Source organism: Phacochoerus africanus, chromosome 10 (genome assembly GCF_016906955.1).
Source record: "Phacochoerus africanus isolate WHEZ1 chromosome 10, ROS_Pafr_v1, whole genome shotgun sequence".
In the NCBI taxonomy this organism is placed as follows: domain Eukaryota; kingdom Metazoa; phylum Chordata; class Mammalia; order Artiodactyla; family Suidae; genus Phacochoerus; species Phacochoerus africanus.
In genome coordinates, this window is record NC_062553.1 from 128,471,612 (window position 1) to 128,492,632 (window position 21,021).

The following is a 21,021-nucleotide window of genomic DNA, read 5'->3' on the forward strand; positions in this document are numbered from 1 at the left end:
GGGTGGAGTGCAGAGGAAAAATAAACACTAGAAAAAGTTCCATAAAAAGCTCCACTAGACTGAAGTGGCCTTTATTAAAGAAGCTGGAGATAAGGAATGCAAGACAGAACAATAATAGGAGTCAGGGGTCCAGACAGCTTCGAGGAGCATCCCTCTTTACCCACCATGGGCTGCTACCTCCAGACCTATTTTATGCTCAAGAATAAACGCAGTAGGGGTTAAGTCAGTGTTATGTTCTAGTTTTGTTTTGTTTTTGCAGTTGAACAGTTTTCTCACTAAAACAAGGTATCAAAAATGTTACCAAGATTTTTAAGTCAGAAAAAGATTGGACACAGTTAAGGGAAAGAAAGGATGTAGGAGGGAGTATTAAATGACTTCGCTATCCTGGGCTACTTTAGATTAAAACACTTAGCTGTCTTTTTGGGGGGAATACAGATTTTTACCTTTAAGTATACAAAACTGTCTGGCATAGTCTATGTCATATGCACTTTTTGATGAAAAGAGGGAACAGATTCAATTTAAGATCACTCAAAGTTGTTGTTTCTTTTCTTTTCTTTTTTATGGCCACACCCATGGCCTATGGAAGTTCCTAGGCCAGGGATTCAATTTGAGCCACAGCTTCGACCTATACCACAGCCGTGGCGGTGCTGGTTCCTTAACCCACAGCACTGGGCTGGGGATCAAACCCACACCTCCACAGAGACCCAAGCCACTACAGTCAAATTCTTAAGCCACTGCATCATGGCGGGACTTCTCAAAGGATGTCTTGATTATACAATTCAGTCTTGGAAAAGAACATATTATTGTGATTTCTATTAACATAAACAATGATAATAAATCCTTATCCATCTATATATCATGTGTTTATACATGTACACTTAGGTACATGAGTGTGTCATACACACAGGAATATGTTAAAATAAAACACAATGCGGGGAGCCGAGAAGATGCAGGGACTCAAAAAAAGGACTTTGCCTGATGGCAGAAAAACCTGAAGGCACGTTCCTAACCAAGGAAGGGAGCTCACCTGAATGGTACAAGCCAAAGGTGGGCCTCTGGTCAGGATAAAAGCCTGCCTGCATGGTACAAGCCAAGGGCAGGCCTCAGGTTACCCTCATTTTGATATTGATGGAGAAGAATCGGGGCTTTCCTGGAAAAACAATCTCCATGTTTGTGCTGGAGAACATGGATTGTTTCTTGGGTGACCTAGTCTTTCCTGCTGTTTTATTTGTTATTCAGTTTTCCTCAGTCTTTCCTGATTATTTGCTTATTATTCTTATTTCTCATTCTTATTTTCCTGTGGTGATTTGTGATTTATCAAAATTGCAACAATAATATAATAAAAATTTCATCCTGAAGGACTTTTCCCTATTCATTTCCAACTTAATTAAAACATAGTGTTTATCTATGAACTAGTTATACAGTAAACTTTAGAGTGAGGATTTTAATGAGGTCTGTAGAAGTTAGACATATATTATTCTTGATCAAAAGAAACCCAGCTGTGAGTCTTGTCCTTGATTTTAGAAACTTTTAGTGGTAGCTGGCTAAGTTGATTTGTGTTTTCTCATACTGTTTCCCTGCCAAGGACACTTTAAAGATAGACACTAGTCTGAAGACAAAAATTATGTTAGTGGCCTCTTCAGGTTGTGGAAATTGGCCGGCCATGAGATGGCTTGTGCTGGGTCTCCTCTTTCCCACATGATATGCTGCACCTGTTTGTCCTTGAACTGTACTCATTAAATTTAGTGAAGTCGAAGATTTTAGAATGTAATGTATTGCTATGATCAAAAAACAAAGCCTAATAGTTAACCAATGTACTTTTAACACTATGATGTAGTCTGTAATGAAAAACTGTCTATATAATCAACCACTTATGCCAATAAAACTTGAGCAGTCCAGCGCCCTGAAAGAAGGGACAAAGAGGCTGTCTCTGTGTTGTACATTCGCCGACGCGCGTCCCTCTCCTATTGGGAAAAGGCGTACACCTCCGTGGCCACCGGAGCTGGCCTCCGGCAACACAACATGAAATAATAGCTTTTCCATTGAACACATATTTGTTAAATACATATTCTGTGCCAGTCACTGCTGCGTGAGCAGGGGAAACTAGTAGGTTTGTGTCCACGCCGACTTTCTATTCTACAGAATAAAACCGATTTTTAAAAAATACATATTCGAGCCTTTATATAGCTGACTTCATGGAGTCTGGAGCTAGAGGTAGTTTTGAATTTAAGGACAGTCTAGTTAATCAGAATTCAGAGCCCGAATACTCCCCTGGAATGTGACTCAGTCCTACTGTGTCTCCCAGCTTCTTTCTCTTCTACTTTCAACCGGCATCCACATAATATATGCTCCTTATAAATTAAAAAAAAATACATACAATTTCATGTCAGGTGACAAGGGTTTGTACTATGAAAAATAAGAAATGCCATGAACTACAACAAATCAGGAAAAGGAGCTGCAGTATGACAGTTATTTTAGGCAGAGTAGTTGGGAAAGACTTGTGATGAACAGACATAGGTATAGATTCTTAAATGTAATGACAGAATGAGTCATGTGGTAATCTAGAGAATGAAGAGTCGACACAAAGGAAGAGTCCGTACATCTGTCCTGAGGAGGGAGATAACTTGCTATGTTTAAGAAAAACACGAAGGTTAGCAAAGCCAAAACTAGAAAATGAAATTTCCCATGCCAGGGAAATCAGAGATGAGATCAAAATGCCACCATTGGCTAGAAGATATAGGCTTACAGTCTTAACAGATAGTTTCACTTTAACCTTCTATGTGATGGGATATTTGGAGTGTTTAAGCAAGGGATTGACATAAGACAGCTTATCTTTTGGAAAGAGAACTCTGGCTCCTTGTAAAAACAATGGATTTTAGAGGAGGCAAGAGTAGAAGTAAGGAGGCCAGTAAGAAACCACTGCAACGGTCTAGCTGAGGAGGGGTGACGATGATCATTGTGGAGTAAGTGGAAGAAATGGACAGATTTGGGATGGACTTACGCATATTCAAGGCAGAGATGACTTGCTGATGGATGGAATGGATGTGAGAAGGGATGAAAAGAACCAAAGATGATTTTTTTTTAATTTTCTATTTTTGGCCTGAACAATGAAGGAGTCAGTTTAAAAAAAAAATCATTTATTGAAATCGAGAAGGAGACTGGTAGACTGAGAGAAAAGTAGATTTAGGACAGTGGGGTGGGTGGATATAATGGGATAAAAATCAAAATTTTTTAATGGTTTTTCAATTTGGAGATTCCTGGTAGATATCATGTGGAGATACTGCATTGGCATTTGTGCATAAGAAATGAAACTCAGAGACGTCTGGATGGAGTGAGGCATCAAGCCATAGACGACATGAGGTCAGCCACGAAATGGGTGCATCCAGAGAAGAGGAAAACCAAGACTGCATGGAGGAGGATTAGGATCCAGAATAATACACTTTCACATATTTACAAAGTAGTTAATACCACTTGAGATTCGGCTGCAGAACTTTCACTTCCCAGGATAAAAACCGCCCATGAATCAGTAGAAATTAGACTATCACATACATTTTTAAAGCATTACTGATGCTGACCTAAAGGTGAAGTCACACATTACTGCAGGCTGACGTTTATCTAAGTCCCTAGAAGGGATCTAGATAAGCTTCCTCTCCTGCTCATTCAGAAGCAGTCTCTCTTAAATCCCAAGCTAAGCTGTGTGAGGAATTATTCCAAAGAAACAGAGGAGTCAACAACAACTGGAAAGGACTCTATGCTATTAGATTTATTTTAAAGTATTTATTATCATTGTTTGATTAGTAGCAATCATAATAATACACTCTTCTGTGACACTGAATTATCTAGTCAAAACATCCCTTGAGTGGTCATAAAAGGTACTCTGTTCTAGTCCCTGTCTTCATCCAGTTAACACAGATGGCGAAATTAGTCAAACATTTGTGCATGGTTCAAGTACAATTTATAGTATAGCATAGTACTTTAAATAATGGATTGTGAAGTCATTCTGGCTTTACCATTTATTAGAGATATACTGGAAATGTTAAAGACTCTAGTTTCAGTTTTTGCTTATGGAACATGAGGTTAAAGATGCCTAGTCTGGAGTTCCCGTCGGGGCACAGTGGTTAACAAATCCGACTGGGAACCAAGAGGTTGCGGGTTCGATCCCTGCCCTTGCTCCGTGGGTTGACGATCCGGCGTTGCCGTGAGCTGTGGTGTAGGTCGCAGCCTCGGCTCGGATCCCACGTTGCTGTGGCTCTGGCGTGGGCCGGGGGCTACAGCTCCGATTAGACCCCTAGCCTGGGAACCTCCATATGCCGCAGGAGCGGCGCAAGAAAAGGCAAAAAGACAAAAAAAAAAAAGAGGCCTAGTCTAATTTATGGGGAAATATATGTGCACAACACCTCGAAATCTGTCTAACCTGTTAGAAGTGCTCAGAAAATTAAAGGTTTTACTATAGTTATTTATTTATTTTTTTAGATAAGCCATAGATTTAAAGAGGCTTTATCATTTAGCGGGAGTAACACTCTAAACAGATAACTTCTAAGCAAATATTTGGAGCCACAGGAGACCGAGGGAGTGGGAGGGATCCGGAGCTTGTGTTTAACGGATACTATTGCTCTTGGAGTGGATTTACAGTGAGATCCTGCTGTGTGGCATTGAGAACTATGTCTAGATACTGCAACACAACAATGGGAGGAAATGGTGTGTATGCATGTATGTGTGGCTTGGTCCCTGTGCTGTACAGTGGCAAAAAAAAAAAAACCCTACACATAAATATACCAGAATTTTGACTGTTTATAACTTTTACTGTTAAGACATATTTTACGTCTTACCCTCTTACATTGAAGTGTATACTGGGTTATCTGCCTCATATTTTGAAGTCTAAAATATAAACTTAGGCATAAAATAATGTTTTATTATTCAGAGAGAAAAACACACCACTTAAAATGAATTCTATGATAATGATAAAACACCTATAAACCTCAATTTAGAAAACAGGTTATTAAAAATGAATATGTTAGGTAAACGCTCTAACACCAAATAAACAATTGAAAATTCAGTCTCATAACTCAATAATCCAATAAGACATTCAAATAAATAGTTTAACAGCTATTTAAAATCTATTAGCTACCATTAATCTTTGTACATATTTTCAATCAGTTCCTTAAATTACTATTTATATTAATTGTTTCTCTGTTTTTTTTTCCCCCTCAAGGAGCTTTTGAGAGGAATGTAAACACCATATGTTACACAGTGTTAGGACAATATTATAATTACTTACTCAAGTCAATAGGTAATTTAAATCTGAATAAGTGAAAAGCTATTTTAAAGTCAGCTCTAACAGTTAAACTTTTTACTACATAAAAATTTATTAAATTATGTAGTTAATAACCTAATTATACAACGTGAATGCGCTGAAAAACAGAATGCTGTGTACATTAATAAATCTCATTCTGTATTTGTGACTAAAGCGCTAAAACTGATTGCAAATAGTAACATTAAACCACGTGGCTTATGGAAATTTATCTCAATTTTTTTATTGTGTACTTCATACTCATCTTAGTCAATTTTGAACAACATATGACTCTTTCTATCCATATAACTAAGTTTATGCACCAATTTTTGCAGAACATCACTGAAGCATTTAAAAAATTTCTTCATGTACTAAACTGAGTTAAAATAAGTTAGTTCCAGCACATTCCTCATAGTATAGAAATGATTATTCATGAACTTCTGATGCTTTCCCTACAGACAACCACTTTATTATGACATATTTCAGAGAAAAAAACAATTCCAAATTCTTTAACTGCCTTTCTTCTTAAACAGTCAATAAATAGTCTGTGTGACAAGGAAAGAAAAAAGTTAAAACAAAATTCATAATACTAACTGCCATATTTGGTGCTGTCAAACTAAGTAGATATTAGCTCTTATCCTTCACCAATATTCATATAAAACTGAGGTTTATTGTTTATTACATTTTACAAACATGTATAGAGTTTTCTGCTTGGTTTAATGTAAATTTATTCTTCAAGGTCCTTTAAAAATAGATGTAAAAACTCTATATTATAGAAATATGTACATATAAATAGAAAGTATTAAAAAGGCATATTTTAAGATTAAAAAGTCCAGTTAATATCTAAGCACTTTGAGAGTAGACAGTAGCTGGAAAAGGGAACTAGAAAGAAGATAGACACAGGAAATTTGAACCTTAGCTAATAGCGCACCTCCCCACCCCCAAATGACTCTACTTTTCCTGTGGAATCATAGAAAAGCTATGTTCCTATGACAGTGGGAATAAAAATGGATCTGACAACCAGGAGATTGGCTGAAAAAATTACACACAGCCAGGTAATTTTTCCTCCATTCCCTAGCAGAAGTAGAAGAATATTCTCTTCAGAAAGAAAGAAAGTAAGGAAGAAACAAACATCAGGCAAAAGTGGGGAAGGGAGTACCTTACTGAAAAGAGGTAGATTAAGCTAAAATGAATAGACATTTTTTCCAAAGAAGACAGCCAATAGGTACATAAAAAGATGTTCAACATCATTAATCATCAGGGAAATGCAAATAAAACAATAATGGGATATCACGTCATACCTGCTAGAATGGCTATTATCAAAAAGGCAAAAATAACAACTGTTGGCAAGGATGTGGAAAAAATGGAGCCCTCGTGCACTGTTGGTGGGAATGTAAGTTGATACAGCCAGGATGGAAAACAGTATGGAGCTTCATCAAAATATTAAAAATATAACTAACACATGATCCACCAGTTCCACTCTTGGATATTTTAACAAAGATTTTTTTTAGCCATTAAAAAAGAATGAACTCTTGCCAGAGTTTCTGTAGTATAGAAGTTAAAGATAGAATTTTAAAAACCTTAGCTGAAATACCTGCTGAGCCATTACCAGCACTGCAACCTCTAAGCTTCAATTTTCTTATCTGTAAAATGAGACAATAATTGTGTGTACTGAGGATTAGTACTCAAAAGAAGTAGATGGCTTTCAGGATTTCCAATTTGTAGAAACTGGACGTGTACACAGCATTTGGCTATAGAAAGTCTCCGGAAAGGTAATATTTATAAACCAAAGAGCAGTTGCCAGGAATGCAGGTGTCTCTTAGACAGTGGTTATCAGATAAACACCAGCTAAGGCAGAAGCCAAATTTTCAGAACATAAGATGAGATCCTGACAAACTGCAAGAGCAATTAAATTCTGGATTCTCTAGCACTAAGTTAGCCTCATACAGATAATTTATACCCAGAATCCAGCAATGTTGAGAGATGTAGGGAAAAAAAAAACAGGGAAGCCACAGAAAGTTTGGTAGCTTGATACTATTTGCATAGCTTCATAAGCTTTGTTATATATATCAGCTTACCAATGGATAATTTAATAAAATGATTATTTTGATTCTAATAGTATATAACATTGGACAAGACATTAGGTCTTAAGTGAGTTTTTTTTTTACCATTCATTTATTCAAGTCATTCATTCATCTATTATTAGAGTATTTTATTTTAGTTCTATACTGGGCACTGAAATAGAAAATATAAACATTACGAAATATACATTTATTTATGAAAATCTACATTTATTGGGGAAGTTTATAAATATATATATAATATAATTTTATAGTTATATGTTAGAAGTGGGATTAAAGTATTGTGGGGACTTTGAGGTAGAATTTATCACAAGAGGGTGGCATTTAATTTATTGTTAAGTGAAGATTAGAAATTTGCCACACAGAAAATTAAGTGATATAGCTTGTATAATTCATCACAGTGGATATTACTTACCCTATATTAATATAATAACCAATTAACAATTGAGAGAAAAAGAAGAGTAATGTGTATTCTAATTATTTAAATAACCAGTTCAACATTTTTTAACAATAAGATTACTGTGTAAGGAATAAGACCCAGATCTTACACATATGCTATTACTATGATCGGAAGAATAATGCCACTTTTCCTTCTCCAGTGATGTCCTTGAAAGTAAAGTAGCTAATCACCTGACTTGAGCCAGATTTTCCTAGGTTTACTGGTGGATCCAGTGAGATCATGAGGGCTTTTAAATGCCAGCGGGAGAAGCCGAAGAGTCAGAACTGAGTGATGCATTGCTGGATTTTGTTGTTTGAGCCACACCCTTGGTATGTGGAAGTTCCCAGGACAGGATTCAAACCCACATGACAGCAGTGACTAGATCATTGCTATTACAATGCTGGATCCTTGACCCCCTGAGCCACAAGGGAACTTTCCCATTGCTGGCTTTAAAGATGGGAAGAAGCAAAGAGCCAAGAACTTCAGGCAAACTCTTGGAGGTCAACAAAGTAGAAAAATGGATTATCCTTTAGAGTCACCAGAAAGAACTCAGTTCTGCCAATGTTTTGACTCCAGTCTAGGGAGACCTAATTCTGACTTCTGACTTTCAGAACTATATGATACTAAATGAGAATTGTTTAAGGTATCAAGTTTGTAGGAACTTGTTATAGGAATGAAACGAAACTAATACACCATCACTTTTTAAGATATAACAATCAGATAAATTCTAAATACACAGAATTTTTGTATATATGTATGATAGTCTAGACTACTATTTTAATATGGATAATGTCAATTTTCATCCCATCTGATGATAACTCTGCATCTGCATGTGCATATGCAGGCAATCAATAATAGTGGATAACATGAAAATTCTTCCTAGTTCTCATAATTTGTCTTTAATTAACAACTTTGATATTCTAGTAATGGACAAATTTCAAATAAAATCAGAACCCATTCTGTGGAAATAAATCAGAACCCATTCTGTGGAAATAGAGCTCAAGAAGAAATATAAAATCTTCTTTATTTTGCAGCTTAAAATTTGTTCAACTTGCTATAGTATGAGTATCTCTGTCCTCGCGAATTTTATATGTTGAAATCTTAACATGCCAAGGGGATAATATTAGAAGGTGGAGCCTTTGAGAAGGGATTAAGTATGAGGCCAAAGCCCTCAGAAATAGAATGAGTGCCCTTATAAAGAAAGTCCCCAGAGAGCCCACTTGCTCCTTTTATGGTATGAGGCTATGATGAAAAGACAAAAGACACTGTCTAGAAAGTCAGCACTCATGAGACACTGAATCTGCCAGTGCTTTGATCTTAAACTTCCCAGCCTCCAGAACTGTGAGAAATAAATACATTTCTGGTGTTTATATGCTTCCTAGTTGATAGTATTTTCTTAGAGCAGTCAGAACAGACTGAGACACAACTCTGGCTCACTTCCTGTGCCTCCCTGCTTGGAGCAGGTAGTCCAAGGTCTCTATAAAGTGTGTTATGCCTTCACAACACACAACTTCTTCCTTAACATGTGGGCAATATACAACTGAATATTTATAATTACTAGACTTTCAAGGTCTAGCTTGAGACCTTGGCTTTCATTATGACACTTCCCTTTCGTCAATCCCATCTTTGCACCTTTGAAATATTTTGCACTTTTCCAGGCTAGGTTCAAATACAGTCAGCATTATGATATTCTGTAGCTTTCTACAGTCAGAAAAAAAAAAAAATCTGCCCCAGTACTTTTGTATAAAGTCTTACACATAGTTGCAACTCATCAAATGTTGGTTAATTATTCTGAATGACTATGTTCAAGGAAACAGTGAGACATGACAATAGCAGACTACCATTATCACTAAGTAACTAAGACCCACAGGTAAGAGCAAGAAAGAGGAGAGAAATGTTAACAAGAGTTCAGAGCACTGTAGTTTTTATTTCTCTGAGCATTATTACCAGAAATTATGACTCATCTCTTTTTAACATGGTAAAGCAGCTGGCATGGCTCCATTTATCTACTTGGCTCTGTTGCCAAAGTTTTTGTTACCTGGCAAAGACACTTAAGGGAGAACAGTGAGCTTAGTTTCTCTACCTTTAATCATGCTTTGACAATTCCGCTCAGCTCTTTAAAAACTTTCTGCTCAAATACTACTGCCAAAGACTATCTTGTTAAGCAAGGCCTAACTACACTAAATGAATTTTTATTCTTAATATGAAATATATGCAATAAAATTCTAAAATGACAGGTTAGTCAGCATTATCAGTGTTTGTCACATCTCCTGAGATAAGAGTTTATCAGATTAATGAGAGTAAAAGAGATTCCCTGAGGAAAAAGGGAAAGTCCCAGATCAGACATAAGCTGACTTCTGTTTACATAATGCAAGAACTTAAAAGAAAACAGAAAATTTCCTTAGCTGACAATCTGACATCAAAAGTTACTCAGAATACTCAAATTACATCTACCTTCACTGTGATTACTATTGGGCTGTTGATTAGAGTCATATCCATCTACCAATTGTTTACCTTCCAATGTCTTGTGCTATGGATCAGTCACTATGCAAGAAGAATAAATTTAAATAGCTGCAAAAACACATTGCACATTTCCTGATCTCTTTTGGAAAGTATTTTAAGGTGATGTTCATACATTTCCCTACACTTACCTTTACTGTAGAAAAGGGTAAATAGAATTTTCTGACTGTTCGTAATTACTAGCCAACTTTGTATCATCAATATGCCTATTGTGCCCAGCAGAATTACTATATATAATAGAATCTGACAAATTATTTACGTCTGCTATTAAAAATACATTGAAGAAAAGCTACATTTGTGAAACAAAAACTTCAGAGCAGAATTATTTGTCTAGTTTACTCATTGTATTACATCTGTTGCCATGGCTATGTAGTACCTCCGTAGAGCATAATTAAAGCAATGGTTGCCCAATGTCTTAATAAAACACTTTAGGTTTAATATTCTTTAACCTTATGAAATTACCAAAGAAAGTACAATCATTTCTAAGTTATTTGATGTATGGTAGAATTAACTGTACTTAATTCCTTGCACATTGCATTTTACTACTGATAAGACTCAGCTTCCAAAATTCATTTATTTAAGATGATTCCAAGATAGAACAGATGGAAGTCAGATAAGCTAGGCTCATGCTGAGTCTACTTTTGATAGCATCTCATATCACGGTCCATTTCAAAAGGGCATGTTAATAATGAATCACAGTCTTTGAGTTTTACCTTGATTACTAATTTCTTTTCTTTTCTTTTTTTTTTCTTTTCCCACTGTACAGCAAGGGGGTTAGGTTATTCTTACATGTATCCATTACAATTACATTTTTCCCCCAGCCTTTCTTCTGTTGCAACATGAGTATCTAGACAAAGTTCTCAATGCTATTCAGCAGGATCTCCTCTAATTTCTTATTTAAAGAAAAATGAGCTAGAGTGTACTTCACACTTGTAAGGTAAACTCTGAAATAAAGCAAGAGATTATATTTTAAAACAACAAAGAATGAGTGTATATGAAATGATATAGAAGATAAGAAATAAACACCGATGGTGCTATCATGAAACCAGTTGCTTAAACTATCATTAATAATGATAATATCTTAAATATAGTATTAATCCCAAGCCAGTCCTAATATCTGAGGTCTGCATGAGATGTTAAAAGAGAATGTGTTACTACTGGTGTGTAAAGCAATGACCCCCTTCTCTGCTATTATCTCTCATCAAGGTTTTTGAGAGACCTGGGGCCAGAGGGTATTGAGGAACAGAGCACATGTGGATTTCAACTGTTTCCAGAGAAAACTGTCCTGGCATCTTGTTAACGGGCAGAACAAATGTTTCAGTGATGGCAAAACACTTTGAAGTGGGTCCCCAAACCAAGGTTGAGGTACTAACAAGTCAGTTTCTTAAAAGCCATTTTCTTTCAAGAAATGCAGACATATAGTTATTTTTATTTCCCAAAATTTCAAGGCTTTTACTGGCTTACACTTTTTCTAGCAGTAATTCAATATCCAATCATTCATGTACAAATGAATCTAGAACTATCCTTTCACATTCTGTACCTGGAGTCTTTCCTTCCAGGTTCTGTGCCTGTATTCTAAATTCAGACTTTTCCTACAAAATCCTCACGTTTGCTAATTATGAAATACCATCTAAATCTACGTATTTTGTAGTTTTCTGGGGCTCTGTTTAACTCAATGCTATAAAAAAGTAGATGCTTGAATTCCATTTTCCAAGACAATCTCTAACCAATACTGAGTAAATCTTGTCCACTAATATGTCAAAGGGACGCTTTGATCAGAGTAAACAGAGTATAGCCCAATGCTCTGAAAGTACACTGAAATTAACCTTTTTTTAACAATGAAAGCTTTCTATCATTACCACATGGAGAATTCAAAAATGTTAGGAAGTCTAAGGCATCAAACCTTGCAAAGATGAAGAAACTCGATGAGATTTAACTTTAAGAAAGAAAATGACTATGTGGGCTAGAGATGGTCTGGGAGGGAGTGTGCCATTATTTGCAGCATATATTAATGTTGACAAGTTCTGTATATTGTACATACCTTACTGAAATCATCTAGACAGTATGTGAGAAGGATCTGGACAGCAACATGAAACTAGCAGGCTGCATGAAAATATTAGCTTATTTTTTCCATTAACATTTTTTTCCCTAAGGTCTGCTATGTCTGAAACATGTTGCATACCATTTAAGATAAATTAAACAAAATGTGTTTTGGCTTTAATTAACGTAAAGTACTTTTCTGTTTTATTAGTACATACAATTACTATTTTCTTTCCAATGAGTATTCATCACACATCAATAATGCTGCCTGCAAAATCAAATAATAGATATGTTTATTCAAAATTTATTTTGCCATAACCAGAGGAAAAAGTTAACATAAAATAATGTTATACAGACATAATACAGAAAATATTGTTTGCTGTTATTATTTTAATTTCAAAATTACATTCAGTTTTCATAATAAAAAAACTAGTGAAATATTTTTAAAGCCATAATTCTTTGATATTCTCAAACACAAGATTTAAAGTACCATAAGTTAATTCAAATATGGTGACATTTAAATGAAATTTCCAAATTTAATGGAAATTAAAATAGCATTGGAAAATACACTCGAATGAGTACGCTGATGAATATGTATAAGCATTTAAGGAAATCTCTTATTTTTCTTCCACATTCCCTCAAATCCAAACTCCTCATACATGACTGAAAATTTAATGGCACTGAAAATTGGATTAATAAAAGGATATCATATACTTATATCATAGACTAAAAATAGCTACAAATCTTTGTCATTTCCCATCAAGAGGCACAATTTATTTATTTATTTATTTATTTATTTATTTTTAGGCTTCACCAGGCTAGGGATCCAATCAGAGCTATAGCTGCGGCCTATGTCACAGTTTGCAGCAATGCAGGATCCTTAACCCACTGAAGAAGGCCAGGGATCGAACCTACATCCTCATGGACACTATGTTGTGTTCTTAATCCGTTGAACCACAATGGGAACTCCAAGAGAAGCAATTTATTTTTCCTTCCCTTGAGGGAAGGTTGGCCCTGTTTTCATAAAGGAGTTAACATAGCAAGTCTTGAGTCTATCTGTCATAGGTTGAATTTTATTCCCTCAGAATTCACATACTGGAGTTTCAATTCCCGGTACCTCAGAATGTAACCATATTTGGAGTCAAGGTCTTTAAAGAGATGTTAAAATGAGGCCTTTGTGGGGAGTTCCCATCATGACGCAGGGGAAACGAATCTGACTAGGAACCATGAGGTTGCAGGTTTGATCCCTGGCCTCGCTCAGTGGGTTAAGGATCTGGCATTGCCATGAGCTGTGGTGTAGATCACAGCTGCAGTTCGATGTGATGTTGCTGCGGCTGTGGTGAAAACTGGCGCTGTAACTCTGATTGGACATCTATCCTGGGAATCTCCATATGCCACAGGTGGCCCTAAAAAAAAGCCAAAAAAAAAAAATGAGGCCATGGTGGGGTGGGAGGGCTAATCCAATGCGACTAGAGGCTTTATGAGAAGAGGAGGAGCCTCCAGGGATGCACTTGCACAGCGGAGACTCCATTAATCTCTACATCATGATCTCTATCTACCTACTTGCAACATCAGAAAGATAGCAAAAGAGGTAAAAAGAGGAAAATGTAGAGAACATTAGAATCAGAAATAACCTTTTGGGGCATTGTTCTTCTCTGATATCCTATATGCAATATATTAACAAATCCTACTGATTCACATTCAAAATATGTCTAAAATACAACCAGCGCATACCCTCTCATCATCTACCACTCCATCTCTTCTCTACAGGAGCTTTGCCTTTCTTCTGCTACCATGTCCTCTTGCTGCATATATCTTCACAGAAGTCAGAGTAATAGCTTTGAAATAAAATCTGGGTATGCCATTCTTTCCCCCAAAACACTCCAGTGGTTTTCCATCTCATGCACAGGAAGACTCCAGCAAGTCTTTGCCATGGCCTATAAGGCAGGGCCCTTCATGATTTGGCTTCTCACTGGCCTGATCTTATATTACTTGCATATTTATTCACTCTGCTTCAGCTATAATGGCACTCTTGCCAATTCTAAAAAGACCAAGAGTTCTCCTGCCTCATAGTTTTTGCACTTGGTTGTCCTCAAGCCGCTTCCAATAAATAGATAAGTGGATTTCTCCTTTTTATCATTTTAATTTCTGCTAAAATATCCCTAATCAGAGTAACCTTTTTTGACTGTCTTTGTTGAAACAGCAACACACTTGAAACTCACCTTCTATCTTTCAAATGCTGCTTTATTTTTATTATAGTGTTTATCACCACTACCTGGCTTGATATATATTTAATTATTTACTGTCACTTCTCACTAGAACCCAGACACTAGGAAAGCAGGAATTCAGTTTGTGTTGTTTACACTGAAGCGCCAGTGTCTAGAATTTTATCAAGCACATAGTATTTTATAAATTGATTCACCAACAGAAAAATGAATGAATCAATGGTCTATCAAAAACTGACCAAGATGCAGAATACACAGCAGGATCTCATTGCTCTGCGTAACTGGATCACCATGCTGTATAGTAGAAATTTGATGGAACACTGTAAACCAGTTATAATGGAAAAAAATAAAAATCATTACATAAAAAAATTCAGAATACATCATTTTGAGCTCTTTCTGGGGCATCCAAAAAATGAATTCCAATAACAAAATAGATCATTAAATTCAACACATGGCAAACAACAATAAACACTCACAAAACTCTCAATCTATTCAGGATACACAACAAATGGTATTATGAAGTCATGCCACTCTCTGAGTTTTCTCTCCCTAAATCTCCAAACATGCTCTTTTCCACTATGGCGTTTTTAGGCAAAATAAACTGACACTACTTAATATATTTATGTTATAACATATAAAGAGTAAAATATCAACAGTGTTTTGTTCACAATGACGTTTTTCCCAGAATCAAATGTGATTAAACAATGTTCCTTCCGTGGAGATTATACATAGGAGGTTACTAGGTAAATGTGTGGGCTTGAGAAATTAAAGAAAAATATATTGTGGGTGTTCCTACCATGGTACAGTGGGTTAAGAATCCAATTGCAGTGGCTCTGGTCACTTCAGAGCTTCAAGTTTGATCACCGGCCTGGCAAGCGGGTAAAGGATTCGATGCTGATGCAGCTCCAGCTCAGATTTAACTGGTGGCCTGGGAACTTCCATATGCCCCAAATGTGGCCATAAAATTAAAAAAAGAAAAGAAAAGAAAACATATACTGTGCTGTATTCCTGATAAAAAGACACCATATATCTTTTGGTTACAGAAACTATTATGTATTTATTTTTTCCAAATAATGTTTTAATATATTTATCAGTTTTCCCTTAAGACAAATTCATTATATTTACTCCTTCTCTCTCATAACTAGTGAACATTGCCATTAATTATTTTTCACAAGAAGAATCTGATATATGAGCTCATCTGAATACTCGAGGGGACAAAATAAATAGCATGCCTTCTAGGAATGAATATTAAACATTATTCTTCATCAAAGTAAAGAATTTATGTTTAAACTACATTTCTACTTTCACATTTAGAAATATAGTTAAAGGGCTTGAGAGGAAATATTTCTGCTTCATCTTACTTTTAACATAAAGGATCTCCTTGCTTTAAATTTAGAGAGATCTCTTTGAAGAAAAATAATAGTTAACACTGGAAACTGTTTATTGTGTGCTATGCTAAGCACTTTCCATTTATTAACTTGTTTATCCTTAGAAGAACCCAATGAAAAAGTGGTTGCTGTTGTTCCCATTTTATAGATGAAGAAATTGAGACACAAAGTAACTGAATCAAGGTCACACAAATACAAAGTGGCAGAACTGAGATTTGATCCCAGGCAGTATTTTAACCAGACTACATTGCTTCTAATGTTCCCAACTTTTTTTATGCTTTCTTAAAAATAAATATTATTCTTAAAATAGAAATAATTGGTCATTACAGAAACTAAAGAAAAAAATGAAGTATGATCCATCTAAATATGTGATAGTTGATAATTGCATACTTTCTTGATTTTCTTCCTACACAATATTTATGTAACTATGTCTTTTTTTTTTTCCTTTTCTTTTTTGTCCGTGTCCATGGTATGTAAAAGTTCCCCAGCCAGGGATCAAACTCTTGCCACAATAGCCACCTGAGCAGCTTCAGTGACAGTGCTTGATCCTTGACCCACTGCACCACAAGGAAACTTCCACAATACGTATTTTATATAACTGAGTGCAAACAATGTGTTACTACCTGTTACGAAGCCTTGAGTTTAGGCTCTATGGTCAAGTGGACCTAATATCCCTGTACCGCATGAAACAATACATTTTTTGAGACCTTAATGTATTTCTCTATTTCTCCCTCTCTGCCCCTTGTTTAACTAAGGTGGCTGTATGCTTCTCAAAGCAAGGGGTGTGTGTCAGTGCAGAAGAATCTTCAGACACTTGCTTTCCTCGGTTCTAAAAAGTGCATAGAAATAATTTTTTCCAGTGTACTTACTGGCTGGCTGGAGAAAAGAGCAATAATCTCTGAAGGAAATTTGAAGAGAGAGAACATCTCTAGTCTAGATTAAGTGGCGATTTCTGGGGAGGTGGAAAATGAGTGAGAGAACCTAGGATTTCACAAGGAGAGGAGACCCAAGAAAGAGCCCTGCACCACTCTGTGTCAGCTCCTGGCAAAGATGCTTGGACTTCAGGGAGGGTGGTTCCACTGGGCATTCTAGGCGCTGGATACCCAACCTCCTTACACATGCCAGGGACCCACATATCACAGAAAAGAAGCAGTCAATGGGCTACAGAAGGCAAAGAGTTATTTTTATTTCCAGACTTTCACCAAAGATTGGTGAATGGAGGATACTCTTGGTGCATTTTTGAAAGTATCTAAAGAAGGGAGGGAAATAAAAGGAGTATGGGAGTAATAGATACAATCTGCTATACATAAAACAGATAAGCAACGAGGACTTACTGAATAGCACAGGGAATAATATCCAATGTAATAACCTATAATGGAAAATAATCTGAAGAAAATGCATTTACAACTGAATCACTTTGCTGTACACTTGAAACTAACAATATTATAAATAAAAAAATTGAAAAAAAGGAAGTATCTAAAGAAGAGTTGAATTTACTTTGTTCTATTGATTTGATCACAAGATAAGAATTTTTTGAAAGACAGGATAATACCTTTTTCTAGCATATCGAATCAAACAAAAGATGCTTTTTGGAAGGAAAGGGATTAAAACCTAGCCATCATATTTCATTGAAGTATGAATAAATCTAAGAACATGTGATGAATGTGGTTGGCAAAAAGAACATGCCCTACAATCACGTGTATTATTAATGGATGGCTCAGGAACAATGAGCCAGCTTTAGCTTTAAAAACATTAATTCCAGGAATGGATTGAGGCTGTTAATAACTGTGTATATACAAATAAATTAAATGGCTAATCCTAATAAAGAAGAGTAATATTGGCTGGCCTCAAGGCCTCTTTGGTGTGCAACATCTGACCTCAGGAGGCCCACAGAGAGAGTCTCGAATGTTGAGAGAAATCAGGGAGAGTGGCAGCGGGAACAGACAGAAGAGGATAGAAAGGGCACCTCAAAATTAACAATGTCAGCTTGGTTATTCCAAAGAAAAGCAGAAACATTTAACTAGGAATTAAGCATCTACTCCTTTTTTTCCTCCTGTCAATGTTTCACTTAGATTTTCTTGAGCTATTATGATTCTACTATGGTTATTTGATAAAATATTGTTCCCACCCATGTAAAATTAATTATCCCTTTGGCCTTTCCATAATAATGTAGTGGCATGTGTCAGACAACCTGTGTATCCATTTTCTGTAATGCTGAGTACTTTATTAGAAATTGAGGTTATTGCATTTGCCCTTTGTTTCCAAATATATGTCCCTAACAATAGTCGGCACAATTTTAAAAATCTGCACTGCTAGCAACTTCTCAGCACCAAGAATCTGACTGGGAAACAAGTGAGTTTATTACTTGTGGTATATGTGACGGATTATGAATTATACATATTTTTCTAGGAAGAGATTCACTCAAATGCTTTCATGGCCAGATGTGAATAGGGAATGATGATGACTGTGAATTGGTATCCTTGTGCCCTGTCCAGATGGAGAAACTCTACTTATCTCTGATCAACCAGTTCTATCTGAAAGAAAGACAGAGAATTCCCAGATATTGCAAGTGATTAAGGGAAGACTAGAGGCAAATGGAGTAACAGTTAAGTATATGGGGACTGGACTACTTTTCAGTTTTTATTTAAAAATGGTATTGAAGTATGCACTTTAATACTAATAGCGTTGAAATACAGTCTTACTGTGAAAAACAAGCATCCTGTCCCAAACAAAATTTAGTCTTCTTTGATTCATGTATCCCCAAAGCCTAACCAACCTCTCTTGATGCTTTGAGAAAGTCTCCAGCTAGTAGTATCTGTATACATTTATTGAATATATCCTACTGTGGTATATACCTATTGATAGACAATTTTTCATCTAACCCTGAAGTCAATAATACAGGTAGAGATGTGAGTGGGAAGGTCATTATTAGGGATTTTAAAAATGTATAACATACCATTTATCCTTATGTCAAATGGTACAGTTAAAATCAGTTTAATCTGAACGTCATTCTAAAGATAATATTTAAAGGAAAGCATTTACCCTTGATAAACACTTGAACCAACACAGGGTATCATCCTCTAACTGTTGTATGAGTGCTTTTAAAATAGACCAAGAAAAGGGATAGAACACTTTCTTGTACTAACATAATTACTTCCCCAGAGAAAAGGCAAAATTAAATCTCTGAACCAGCCACCAAAGCTTTTCTTTCAAGGCTTTGCTCTTCTATTAGAGCAGATGGTTATGGAGTTAGGTGCCGGAATCACTGACTTAGAAAAGAAAACTGAAGTGTTAAAAAGGATTAATCTTATTTTAACTTGAAAGATCATGCTACATTCTTGGAGAATGAGGGGGGAAAAAAAAGAATATCAACTTTTTTTCTAGTTACCATGTTGGTCACATATCAAAATTTAAAAGATTTAGATACAAATTAATTATAATATAAGGATCTTTCAAGGTGTGGTTAAAAGAAGATTTCAGTGTCTTCTGTGTGTTTCAGTTTTCAACACATAATTTTTGTAATTAAAATGTACTATTTGCTAAGATGTATCTCAAAATAGTTTCTGCATATTTTATGTTCACACAAGGATAAGCAAGAATCTTATTACTCATTTATGTAACAATTTATAAACTCAAAATAAAGGAAGCAAATATAGGAGTCATTTCATAATTTGAAATTTTAATTTTAGATATTTTTAAATAGTGTGGGATGTTTTTAAATCTGATAAAATTGTTTTGAAAAAATATAAATAAAATTCCTTTCACAAAGGAAGTAAATTAAGAGGACTATAACTGTATTGGAACCAAAAGCTAATATTATGTATTATAAGCACTTAGAAGTTTTAATTGCATGTAAAACCACTTATACACATTAACACAGGAACACTATTGATCTCTTAGAACCATTCAGAAGAACTAACTAAAATAATTAGATTTATATTAGCTTTATGTCAGCAGATTTTGGAATATATCTGACCTTTCCTTTTACCTCTGTTAAAAAATACATTAATTTTCAAGGAGGCTAGTCATTATCAATATATTTAAAAGGGAAAATGGCTTCTAGTGACACTTTGAGAATTCAATTAAAAACTTGTTAAAAATATGTTTCTTCTGTAAATTTTGTGCTATACACCATAAGATGAACTATTAAGGACTACAAAACTTTGAAACATTATTTTCTCCTTTTGCTATAGAATAAAATATTTCTCAATAAATAATGTAATCAGAACACTAGTATTTAACAATTATCTGATATAAAATGATCCCTTAATATTTATTACTGTCTATCATTATGCAATAAATCATCTATAATTAGAAAACTAAAGACTCATAATGGAATGTATAGCCTTCACTTATTTTCATTTTAACAATACAGCAAATATTGAGTACAAGGAAATAATTTAGGCCAGCCACTGTATTAAATGTAATCAATATGAAATTGAGTAAGATTTAGTCTTCATATGAAAAACAATGACAATTTCATGATAAAATACAAGTCGTCAAAACAAACCCCCAAATGTGTGTTTGCCTGTCTTTAAACAAAAGTGAAACCATTGTACATAAGTGCATCATCTCAACTTTCTAAGTTTCTTTTTTCTTTCCCATGATCTTAAGGAGTGCCTTTATTTACAATGATCCTAATGAAATTCACACCTACCTGGTACAAATACAAAATAGCTGATCTCAATCTTTGGCTTCAAGAGAAACATCAAAATTTAAACAGCAAAACAAGAAGATAACTTCATAGTTGTAATGTATACAGTCTCCCAAACTGAAGAATTCTAATAATCACACTACATATTTATTTGCATATTTACTTAAATATTTTAAAAATACAATGTTTAGAGGAATGATTCTATATTTTAATTATTGAGTTTAAGCATTATTTTGTAAAGAGTACACAATTAATTAATTGTGACCTGGAATCATCAATGAAAATTTAACCAGCTAATTAAAATTTAACCACATGATGATTGCTGAACAATCCATTCCAAACTTATTGCTTAAATTAATACAAAAAACAGTTTTGAAACCTACA

At 35.1% G+C, this 21,021-nt stretch overlaps 1 protein-coding gene across 2 annotated transcripts in view; it reads right to left on the bottom strand.

Annotated features, from left to right (window-relative positions):
• The window catches only part of CCSER1 (coiled-coil serine rich protein 1), an 823,961-nt gene that overhangs the window by 297,297 nt on the left and 505,643 nt on the right, over window positions 1-21,021 (bottom strand). The gene's annotated exons all lie outside the window — the stretch shown is intronic.